Here is a 12,928-nt window from a genome sequence, read left to right on the forward strand (position 1 = left end):
TTTGTGAATTAACACTTGGTGGACAACCCTAGACAAACCCCTGGAACAAATTTTGAGTTTTCACGGTTGATTCGGTCCAAATCAAAAGGGCGACTCGAACAGTGCTTAGGACTCACCGAGTCTATTCATGGACTCAATGAGTCCATGCTAAAATTTCCCAAAATTTTTAATTTTTAATGTTTCTGTGGTTGGTTTGTTTTTTTTGTGTTTGATTTTGCAGAAAATTTTCAGAACGGGACAGAGCTCAAGAGGTAGACAAGGGGATTTTCCTTGGTTAAACTTTCCACAAATGGCTTCAAAATCAACTATGGTGAGGTGTAAGAAGAAACTGGACTTACTCAAGGCTAAGGATATCTATGTACCAAATGAGATAGATTGGGAATGGTTGGGGCAAGTAGGCTTAGAGGATGCATTAAACCCATACATGACTAAAGTGTTTGTACAAGATGGGATCTCGGTTACGTGTGATGGATATCGGAATTTATTTCGGATTCAAGAACCGGTATATCGGGAGCTATGTTTGGAGTTTTTCTCTACGGTATCATTCCAAGGGGGGAATGATTTTTACAACCAAATGTTTTAACCTTTTGTCTTGGTGGGGAGCACCGTCAGTGTGGTATGGTGGAGTTGAGCTGGAGGTTTGGAATTTATGACGAGTCACTAGTTATGACTGAAGCTTTTCGGAGGTTTTTGGAGAATTGTCACAAAGATTTTCCGGAGGGAACGAATTTAGCAACTTGGACAATTGAAAATAAAGTCTATATTCCTTCTGCGACTCAAGAAGGGAGCATACGATCCCCCATTCACCGCTTGATTCATCGCCTAGTTTCTAGCACCATTAACATGCAGAAAGATGATGACAAGGTCCCGAGCCTTGACGTGTTTTACTTATGGTGCATTATAATGCCCAACACCTTTTGCAATATTCCATATTTCTTGGCGAGGTATTTGGGAGAGGGAGTGGTGAAGAATAGAACGACTACAAAGGTAAATGGGGTATGTTTGTTACTCTATTGGCAAGATTATATGGTATCATGGAAAGGGGAGCCGGGACCATGTTGACTATGTTACCAACACTTTTGTTTAGTATCATGCTTTATAGGAGGGTAAGAATTATGGAAGACTATGGTAATGGTCACTTTGCATTCTCGGATGATGATGCGGTTGTGGCTCCCGAGGAACCGGGTAGACGGGTTAGACCGAGGGAAGAGAATATTCAAGAAGACCCGCTGGTAATTCGGTTGATGATGATATGTCGATGGATTGGTATAATGTGGAAGTGAGGAGATATCAAGATGATTTGGGGAGGAGTATGAATTATAACCATCAAACACTCATTCATTTCTTTAATCACTTGAACATACCACCTATGGATGGGCCCGAGTATCCTTATATGAGTAGTTGGGAAGAGAGGGTAAATGCGAGAAGGAGTGGAGCCGGGGGGAGCAGAATTGGAGATGAAGATGAGGAAGGAGATGAAGACTAGTTATCCTTTTAATTTTATTTGTGTTGTTTGATTTAAGACAATTTTTTTATTTTGTTTGGTTTGTTTTTATTTTATTTGTTTGGTTTGATGTGTGAACAACTAGTAACTAGGATTTTTAAGTTTGTTTTCCTTGTTTATTACGTGTGTTGTTTTTTTATCTTTTTCAGTTTGGGGGTAAGGAAATAAGTGCAAGAGTAGAGAGTAAAGAAAAATCTGAGAGAAGTCGAGTTTAGGCAAGAGAAATAGGAGTTTTGAGTCCGAGTATGAGTCTGATAATGGAAAGGGTTAAAGAGTGCTTATTTACTGAATAAAAATGAGGGGGAGTGTCATCTTGATATTACCCAAACACCCAAAAATGGACCTGAAGTAGAAAATGAGTTTTGCCCATACAACGATGACTCGTCGGGTCCATATACCCAACTCAACGAGTCCAAGTGAAAAAATCCGATTAGTCTGCCAGTAACGCTACAACTCGGCGAGTCCTCACATGGACTCGACGAGTTTCTCAACTTTTTATTTTCCTCTTGATGATTTGATGCCCTTTGAAATTGATTTCGATTGTATTATTTGAAGATCATTTTCCGAGCATTTCCAAGAGCTTGTTCTTTTATATTTGGAGATGTACACACAAGATTTGACGCCCGAGGTATGGATGAGTTGTTCCCATGCGTAAAGTCAATTGAATATGGAGCTTTAAATGAAGAAGATCAACCTCGCCACTACTATCCTAGGGGAGTTTGTTCTAATTTTCTCTTTACTTTTATGTTTTTATCATGCATAATATGCAATGGGGACATTGCATAAATTAAGTGTGCGGTAGGAGGTTGATTATATTAGTCAATTTAAAAAAAATTGCATAAAAAATTGCTAGGGTTAATTTAGGAAATCTTGGTCAAGCAATTAGGATTCATGCTAGTATTGTTTTTGATGATTTTATGAGGATCCAAATGTTTAGTTGAGCCTATACACGTTATAATGCATTTGTGGCCCCCTTTATTCTAGTGAAATCATGGGACAAAACACAACCCCACTTAGTTTGAGGGATGCAACATGTTTAACATCATGTACCAGAAATGTATCCAGGAAAACTTAAGTAGTCATTGCACATAAGACTAATACCTTAACCAATAAAGTATGAAGTTAAGCTCCTTGCTTAAGCATGTAGGGTTTGAGTGAAAAAAAGTAAGGAACATGTGAAAAAAAAAGAGAAAATTACCAAAAAGTTAAAGAATTTTGGTGCAATCAAAGTATAAAGTATGAAGATGAAAATTCAAAAGTTGAAGATACCAAAAATCAAACAAAGAAGGTGTTGAATTCAAAGAAATCAAAGATCAAATAAGTGAAGAATTCAAAGAGCTCCATTGTGGTATCAAAGTTGTCATTTTTCTGGAATTTATATATGATTGGTAGTTTAACCAAAAATGACTTGAGGTTAAGAAAGTTTTCCATGGATGGGTTCTGTCACACCCCGAAAACCGAAGGCGGAAACATTTCTGGGGTTGACTCCACGTTGAGTATCAAATCCAATGTACATAGTAAGTAAAGTGAAACAAACATTACATTACATATTAAAAGTTTTACAATTTGTTTCAAAAGACACAGTTTATACAGTTGTGATACATAATATAGATATAAACAAAATGAACGAGCCTTGCACGCACACGATCCTTAACCAAGTAAGTCTTCGGGTACCTGTATTATCGTTGACCTGAGAACACAAGCAATTTGAAAATCAGCATAACGCTGGTGAGTTCATAAGCAGTTTTGTGAAAATGTTTATGTTTCCTTTCTGTTTCTGAAAATGTAACACACACCAAGAAAATCCCATATTTTCTTAAAAGTTGGTTGTTGTTTCATAAGAGTAATGTATGGTTTAGTTATCCGGCACATTGTTTTATGTCTTTAATGTATCAGTGTATTCCCAGGAAAGTCCCATACTTTCCTGAAGTGTAGTTATTGTAAAAGATGTAATGTTATTTAGTTGGTTACTCTTGTCTGATTATGTGTAGGTTACCCAGGAATGCCCCATGCTTTCCTGTATGTTTGTTTTCAATGTAAAAGATGTATTCTGTTAGACCTGGTTGTGTACAAGATTTCCCAGGAAGGTCCCATACCTTCCTGAAGGTTGGTTATCATATGTAAAAGATGTAAAAGATGTAAAAGATGTAAACTGAATTCTGGTTATCTGTAAAATGTAGTATGTGATTCATTATTACTATTAGTAAAACTCTGTTATCCTAGTTGCGAGTTCCATAACCATACTAAAGACTGAACCTGTGGCAATAAGTAGTCCACAGCCTTGTGGCAATAAGTGGTCCACAATCCTAATGACTTTCGTCACCCTTGAACCATTTTGGTTCGGCTGTAGCTAGCAGCCAGGTGTGGGGTAGTCAGCCCCGTATAGATCTATACACTCAAGTCACGCTCTCTAAATCCCAGAGATTCTGGTTACGGGTGTAGTCCTCCACTCGCGTATCTCTGTGGAGTGTTCGCCGAGGACGTGTCTCCAATCATACGGAATAACAAATTTACTAGTAATAATAGGATAATCCTCCATTCGCGTATCTCTGTGGAATGTTACCGAGGACAAGACAGTGTACGAATTATATTGTTCATGTGTTATAATGTCATGCTTTTAACTGATAAAATGTGGAAACCATTTGTGAAATATATATATAAAACATAATCGTTTATAAAATCCATTTCACAAATAAATGTTTAAGTGAAATGTATGATCTACTGGTTATCAGTTATGTATATCAGTATTAAAAGCATATGAAATGTGAAACACACACACACGAAAAATAAGTTTTGAGTACAAGAAAACCCTTGTACTTTGCTTGTGTTCCCCCCTGAAAACAGTGAAAAAGGTAGGGGTATGAACTCACCGGACTCGGAAATGTGTCGGTTTTGGATACTAGACGTTGGTTCGGGGTTTGATTACTCGCGATGTCCCTATGTAAAATGAAATAATGTCCATATATATACAATTAGAGATACATTCACTAATCATATGGAACATTACACTCCAATGAGGTTAAACACCTCAAAACGAGCGTTTGGAGTGACCCGGGTGACATCTTCGGACTTGTAATGGCACTAGGGACTTGGGACTTGAGTTTACTCTCCATAAGTAAACATTTAAATGAGTTTACAACCATAAAACACACCCACACATGAGTTTACGGCCGTAAACTCATGTTGGTGTGGTTTTGATGATCTAAGGGCTTAAATGGACATGGGGATTGCTAGAATGGATTTTCTAAAATGCATTGGAACACATGGAATGAATTTAAATCATCAAAATGATTATTTTATGGGAGTTTACAGCCTAATATAGGTTCCTGGCCGTAAACTCCTTAATCTTCATGAAAATGGTGTTAAATGTTGTTAAAACAAATCACATGTGATTAATAGGATTATTCCAAGACCTAGCATGAGTTTTATGGGACATTTGAGGGGTGTTATGGAGTTTACGGCCCATGAGACCCTCCTCATGGCCGTAAACTCTTATATATGGTGATACAAAGTGTTTCAAGGTCTAAAACTTGCATAGAAGGGCTTCTAAAATTCATCTAAAGGCTTTAGGGGTGTTTAGTTTGCATTCTAACACCAAAAATCTTGGAGTTTACGGCCCAAGAACAAGCCTTGGCCGTAAACTCTTAGAAATCCCACAAATGATGTGATTAAGTCCCTTAAACTATTTTTGGTTGGTCCTTTGATTTATTCCAAGGCTTTTGGTGGTGTTGGATGGCTTTCTAACACCTTAGAAATGAAATTATGCCTTGTTTTGGGGAGTTTACGGCCCAAGCACTCACCTTGGCCGTAAACTCACATAAGTCCCTCAAAAGTTATGTTTCAAGTGTCCAAATGCTAATACCAAGGTTCTATAATTCATATCTAAGCCATAGAAGTGATTTGGAAGGGTTTAAGGGCGTGAAAAACTCCTTTTACATGAGTTTACGGCCCAAGCTTATGCCTTGGCCGTAAACTCCTTCAAATGGCTCAAAATCAAAGTTTCAAATGTTCTAAGTCCATATCTTGAAGTCCCATAGCCATATCTAAAGTCCAATTGAGTTTAGGAAGGAGTTTAAGGGCTTAAAACCCCATTTAATGGAGTTTACGGCCCAAGCTTGCTCCTTGGCCGTAAACTCATGTTCTTGGTCCTAAAACTCAATTAGTTCATCAATTTGAAGGCTAAAGGTGTTGATTAACATGCTAGGGAGGTTACCTTAGAGATTTGAAGCCTTAAACTTGAGATTTGGACCTTAATTCTAGCTTGAGGAGAGAGGTTGTAAGAGTTTAGTGAGAAATTGGCCAAAGGCTTCAAATGGAGTCTTAAACATGTTTATATAGTGTTCGGGAATTGGACACGATAGAATTCTACCCGATACCGACGTTAAGTGGGGCTTTTGGACGTACCCGATTGAGTTACCGTAACCCGATACGGTAATTTCTAGAAATATTCCGATCACTTAAGTTGGGTGTTTAAAATGATTTCTAATGTATTAAGACACCCATTAAGTCATTTTAGGCCAATATAAACTAATGACTTAATAAAATGGCGAAATTGAAAACGAAATTGAAAATAACGTTTGGTTGATCGGATCGGATTACAAGTTGTGATACAAGAAGTGACATGAAATTTCGGGTTGTTACATTATCCCCCCGTTAGAGGGAATTTCGTCCCGAAATTCAAGACGAAAATAAGATAATATAAGATTCATTGACCTAGAAAGAGTTGTGGATATTTTTGTTTAATCGAGTCTTCTCGCTCCCAAGTGAACTCCGGTCCCCGCTTGGCATTCCAGCGAACCTTCACCAACGGGATGCGACTCTGTTTTGTACGTTTGACTTCTCGATCCATGATTTCGATTGGTTCCTCTACAAAGTTGAGGTTTTCATCGACCTCAATCTCGTCTAACGGAATCACTAGGGCTTCATCAGATAGGCACTTCTTGAGGTTTGAAACATGAAAGACGGGATGGATGTTACTAAGTTCGTGAGGTAAATGAAGTTTATAGGCTACCGGACCAACTCTGGCGATGATTTCAAATGGTCCAATGTATCTCGGATTAAGTTTTCCACGTTTACCAAAGCGTACAGTGCCTTTCCAGGGCGAGACCTTCAACAAAACACGGTCCCCAACCTGGAATTCTAGTGGTTTCCGACGATTATCAGCGTAACTCTTCTGACGATCGCGCGAGGCCTTTAGTCGTTCACGGATTTGGATAATTTTCTCAGTGGTTTCACGGATGATTTCAGGACCGGTAAGTGCACTGTCGGGGACTCGACTCTTGGCTAACTGTGTATCTCCTACCTCGGCCCAGCACAGAGGGGATCTGCACTTGCGACCGTATAGAGCTTCGAACGGGGCAGCCCTAATGCTGGTGTGGTAACTGTTGTTGTATGAGAATTCGATCAATGGTAGATGTGCGTCCCACGACTTTCCAAAGTCAATGACACATGCCCTAAGCATGTCCTCCAGAGTTTGGATTGTTCTCTTGCTTTGACCATCAGTCTGAGGATGGTATGCCGTGCTCATGTCTAGTTGGGTTCCAAGGGCTTTCTGAAGAGATTGCCAAAAGCGGGAAGTAAACCTGCTATCTCGATCAGAGATAATGGATGTAGGTACACCGTGTAGTCTGACTACCTCTTGAATATATATCCGTGCGAGTCTTTCCATCTTGTATGATTCTTTAATTGGCACGAAGTGAGCTGATTTTGTCAAACGATCGACAATCACCCAAATGGTATCATACCCATTCAAGCACTTGGGTAGTTTGGTGATGAAATCCATGGTGATCATCTCCCATTTCCATTTAGGTATCTCAGGTTGCTGGAGCAGACCCGAGGGTTTCTGATGTTCAACTTTTACCTTGGCGCAAGTCAAACACTTGCCCACATATGAAGCTATCTCAGCCTTCATATTTGGCCACCAATATTGCTTCTTGAGATCTAAGTACATCTTGTTAGAGCCCGGGTGAACAGAGTATCTGGTTCTATGTGCTTCCTCCATGACTAACTCTCTAAATCTTCCAGACTTGGGAATCCAGATTCGATCCATAAAACAATGGACTCCGTCACTTCTGATCTCAAGTTTCCTTTCCATCCCTCCCAAAGCTTCAGTTGTCATGTTCTCAGGTTTCAGGGCTTCTAACTGAGCTTCTCGGATTTGCACGGGTAGGTTGGAATGGATGGTTATCGACTGACTCTTCACTTTGTTGCTGGTATTCTCTTTTCGACTAAGGGCATCTGCTACCACATTGGCCTTGCCGGGATGATAGCGGATTTCACACTCATAATCACTGAGTAGTTCTACCCATCGCCTTTGTCTCATGTTCAGGTCTTTTTGGTCAAAGATATGTTGCAGGCTCTTATGATCAGTAAAGATCGTGCACTTGGTTCCGTAAAGGTAATGCCTCCAAATCTTCAATGCAAAAACTACGGCTCCTAACTCCAAGTCGTGTGTGGTATAGTTGACTTTGTGTGTTTTCAACTGCCTAGAGGCATAAGCAATCACTTTTCCTCTTTGCATAAGTACACAGCCTAAACCTTGAGTAGACGCATCGCAGTAGACCACAAAGTCCTCTGTCCCTTCGGGTAGGGATAGGACAGGCGCGCTGCACAAAGCTTTCTTCAACGTCTGAAATGCGGTCTCTTGTTTATCACTCCAACAAAAGGGTGCACCTTTCTGTGTTAGAGTGGTTAGAGGTTTGGCGATTCGGGAAAAGTTTTGGATGAACCTTCGATAATAGCCAGCGAGACCCAAGAATTGTCGGATTTCTGTGGGTGTCTTCGGTGCTGACCAATTCTCTATTGCCTTAATCTTGGAAGGATCAACATGAATACCCTCCTCACTTATCACATGACCAAGGAAAGTTACCTTCCATATCCAGAACTCACATTTTGAAAACTTCGCGTATAACTTCTCGGATTGCAGGGTCTCCAACACTAACCTCAAGTGTTGTTTGTGGTCTTCTTCACTTCGGGAATAGACGAGTATGTCATCGATGAATACTATGACAAATTTATCCAAATAAGGACGACACACCCGGTTCATCAGATCCATAAACACTGCCGGTGCGTTGGTTAAACCGAAGGGCATCACTACGAACTCGTAGTGTCCATATCGAGTCCTGAAAGCTGTTTTGGGCACATCACTTTCATGAACTCGCAACTGATGGTACCCTGACCGAAGGTCTATCTTAGAGAAGTAACTGGCTCCCTGGAGTTGATCGAAAAGGTCATCTATTCGAGGAAGAGGATATCGGTTTTTGACAGTCAACTTGTTTAGCTCACGATAATCAATACACATACGAAAGTCAAGTGTGGGATATTTAAGATTAGGAGTGTTTATGAGGATTGTGAGTATTTAAGATTAGGGGGGTCTTTAGGAAAAAATTTAGACACAAATGCATGCGTTGCGGTATTTTCATAATGGATGGGTTTGATTATAATTGTCTTATGTGGTACTAGTGTGTTAAAATTCAGATTTGCTTGGGGGCAAGCAAAAGTCAAGTGTGGGATATTTTGATATGTGCATATTTAGTCACACATTTCAATTAATATCTTAATACTTTTTGGCTATTTTGTCTCGATTATTGGACAAAAGGTACTTAATTATGTTCAAATTGTATTTTCAGCCTAAAAGACATGCTCAAGTTGTAACATCCCGAAATTCAGGTGCGTCTCTTAAACCCTTCTTTTTTCCAAGTTGTCAAGTTTAACCCCTTAAAAGAAATATTGTGGCAAATGAGTACGATGGGCGTACTGAAGAGTACGCTGCGCGTACTCATGCGCTTAAGTTGGACGTGGACTCGCCTAGGTACGCCTACCCAGGGTTACGCTGGGCGTAGCGGGCCCAGATGCAAACCCTAATTGTGGCTTGTGCACTATAAAAGGAAGGGAAAATTTCATCTATGTCCTTACAAACTTTAAATATTACTTCAATATCCTTACAAACTTAAAAATTACATATATATCCTTATGAAACTATAAAACTCACATTTATATCCAAACTCATAATTTAATTTGGATTATATCAATTTAATATTAAAAAACTTATCTAAACTTCAAAAATTCCATAAGACTTTACCAAAATACCCTTATCAATATTAAATCCTAAATATAATATTAGGTATTTCTACGTATCGTTAGGCGATGGTTTTTTTGTTTCTTTTTTTTTGTTCTATAGTTTGCCATGGAAAAATAAATTATGATTTAATATCTTGATGTTTCATGTTTACACAAATAAATTTGTGCATTATCGACGTACAAGTTTGTTTAATTTATGTTTGTAAGTTGGAATATACATGGTCCAGTTTCTTGCTTATGTAATCGTAAGTCAATAATGAGTATGTCTTTAGAAAAATTGTTTACTTTAATAAAGAATTGAGGCCATATACAAGGCCATGTTAGTGATTGGTGAGTTTGACATGTGCAACGGCACTTCCGGCAACGGTTTGGGTGCAAGGAGACGAAGGGGGAGAGGATGTGGGTATTGGCTAATCTTTAATTTGGGAAGGACATTTTGGTAAACTTGTATGAAAATTTGAATTTTAGATAAGTTTTTTAATATTAATTTATATAATCCAAATTAAATTATAAGTTTGGTTATAAATGTGAGTTTTATACTTTGAGAAGGACATATGTGTAATTGTATTATTTGTAAGGATATAAAAGTAATATCTAAAGTTTGTAAGGATATAAATGAAATTCTCCCTAAAAGGAATGTTAAGGCCTTATCCTCAGCCACCATTTCAGAGTGTGAAACCATAATAGAGAGCTACCCTTTGTTCTTAGCTTGTGTGTGTGTTCTTAAGCTTGAAAGTGTCATTTGTAGGTGGTGAAGGAGAAGAGGAGGCCATTATAGGAGCTAGAAGTTGGTGGACAAAAGTAGATCCGAGTTCTACAGAGGTTGGAGCTTCTTTCTGAGGTGAAAAGCTCAAAGTTTTCCTTGTCATTTTTGATTTGTGCTTCTTGGACCAATTTTTAGGGTTTTTGGTCCCAAGGTGGAGACTTTATGAGCAAATTGTCTCCATAAGCCTAGATCTGCCATATTTCAGGGTAATATGAGTTGTATGTTCATAAAAATCCAATCTTGGACGTGAATATTGAGCCATGCATGAGATCTAGACCTTATGAGGAAAGAGTAAAGGTGTTAGAGTGATTAGGGACCTTTACAGCCATGCAAAGGCTTAAAGGTTTCGACTTTATGGATTAAGTGGCCATAGAGAAGTCAGATCTGGTGTTTGAGTTTAAGTCTTAACCGTTTAAGACCAAAATCCACAAAGGGTTGAAACCGAGACTTACGTTGGGCGTAACTCTCAGAACGCGCAGCGTAAGGGGTTGAGACCCCGATTATGGATCGCCGGCGTATGCCCCGCGTACAGAGATGGTACGCACCGCGTACTGCCCCCTGTTGACTTTCGTTGACTTTTAGGGGTTTGGTCAACATTTGGACTTTTGGGTCAGGGAGGGGTAAAATGGTCTTTTACCCTTCTGTGGGATTGTAGGAAGGGATTTAATCTAGCCTTTGAGAGCCATTATTTATTTGAGGATACTGTTTATGTGATTAGGCGGGGGCTAGATCAGTATATTCGTGTGCGAGATTATCCGAGATACCTGAGGTGAGTCTTCTCACTATACATTACCTAGAGTGGTATTTATGTGTAGACCTGAGGGTCTTGTATGCTATGTGTATGTATGAGACTATGTGCATTTTGTTATATGTATGCTATGTGTTGTATAGACCGGACTGGAGGGTCCAACGATATAGACCGGATCAAAGGGTCCAACGATACAGACTGGACCGAAGGGTCCGACGAGCTATGACCGGACCAGAGGGTCCAACGAGCTACGGGACTGGATGGTCCCGCTAAGACACATCGACCGAAGGGTCGTACTATAGCCTCAAGTGGCGTATGTGTTGTATGTGGTATTTTGGGGAACTCACTAAGCATTTATTCTTATAGTTGTTGTGTTATGTGTTTCAGGTACTAGCAAGGATCGCGGGAAGGCGTCGGCATGATCCGTACACACTCATAGAGTTTACATTTTGAGATTTTAGGATATGATTTTGTTATGATAACCGTAGGTACATTATGTTTTGATATTATCTTATGAATAGAAGTATGTTTTAAAAATGGAAAATTATTTTGGAAATTTACATTGATACACAAGTTAAAAAGGAAGCAAGATTAGCAATCGGAATCTCGGGAATTGAAGAAAGAAGAAATTAAGCCAAAAAGCTGAAGGACTCAACGAGTTGGTCCTCAACTCATCGAGTGGATAGGAATATTTGTGAACCATCAGGTGCCTTATCGTACACGAGATTTAAGTGATGGACTCGACGAGTCAGTCTATGGACTCGACGGATCGCCCCTGTTTTCAGAAAACTATATAAAGGGAACTAATTCCCGAGACAAGGACTTTTCTCTGGATCTTTTGGCGACTTATCTGCGATTGGAAGGTTATTGAAGCTCTAGAATTCGAAGATCAATCCTAGAGATTGATTTGGAAGAGATCAAAGGCAACATATATTCTCTCTTTCTTAATCTATTGCACAAGACTATGTTTTTACTTATGGATTTCGTTTTTGAGATATTACTTGTTGTATATATGAGCTAAAACTCATTACTTCTGTTTAGGGTAGATTATCTTGTTAATATAGATTGAATTTATGGCGTGTATTATTTGATTTGGTGAAAATTGTTTTGTTAAGCTTGTAAACGATCCTTATGTGTTGACAATAACTATTTTCTGTTAATTATCAAGTCTATTAAGTTGCATGGACATCCTCTTAATTGCTTGCTTCATATGATTTATGTGAAAACAATGTTATATGCCTAGTATTAGTGAATATGAACCTAGGATTAATTAGAAAATATGTAAGTTAATGTGTAAGCATGTGTGATGAACAACCATACAAGATGTTAATTGAATTAGTAATTTAATTAGCTACAGCTACAAGTCTTACTTAATCCGAATCAAAATACTAGGAAATTCATTAGTTTAACCAATTGGCCACTGTTTAAATTAATTTGTTTTCTAAGGATTGGTAATAGTGAACATGAATCTAATCACGTTAATAGGTAGTCAATGACAAAATAATCAATTGCACTTGCCATAAAATCAACTATAGAAACAAGTGAATCGAACCTGAATAGAAGTCTCTTTTATCATTGAATTTAATTACCTTCTATTTGCTTTAGTTGTTAATTGTTTTGTTTGAGTGTTAGTCATTTGTTTAAGTTTCTAGTGTTGCAAAACTAGAGAAACCCATTCTTTTTATTGTTAGTTTTAATTAGATAATTCTAGTAGTTAGTTAATTGTTACCTTTTCCTGTGTTCGATACCCTGCTTGCTTGAACTATATTGCTAAACGATAGGTACACTGCCTTTCGTGAGTTTAATTGTGTTTGAAGTAGTAGGATTAAAA

The sequence above is a fragment of the Lactuca sativa genome, chromosome 7 (genome assembly GCF_002870075.4).
Source record: "Lactuca sativa cultivar Salinas chromosome 7, Lsat_Salinas_v11, whole genome shotgun sequence".
NCBI classification, from domain to species: Eukaryota; Viridiplantae; Streptophyta; class Magnoliopsida; order Asterales; family Asteraceae; genus Lactuca; species Lactuca sativa.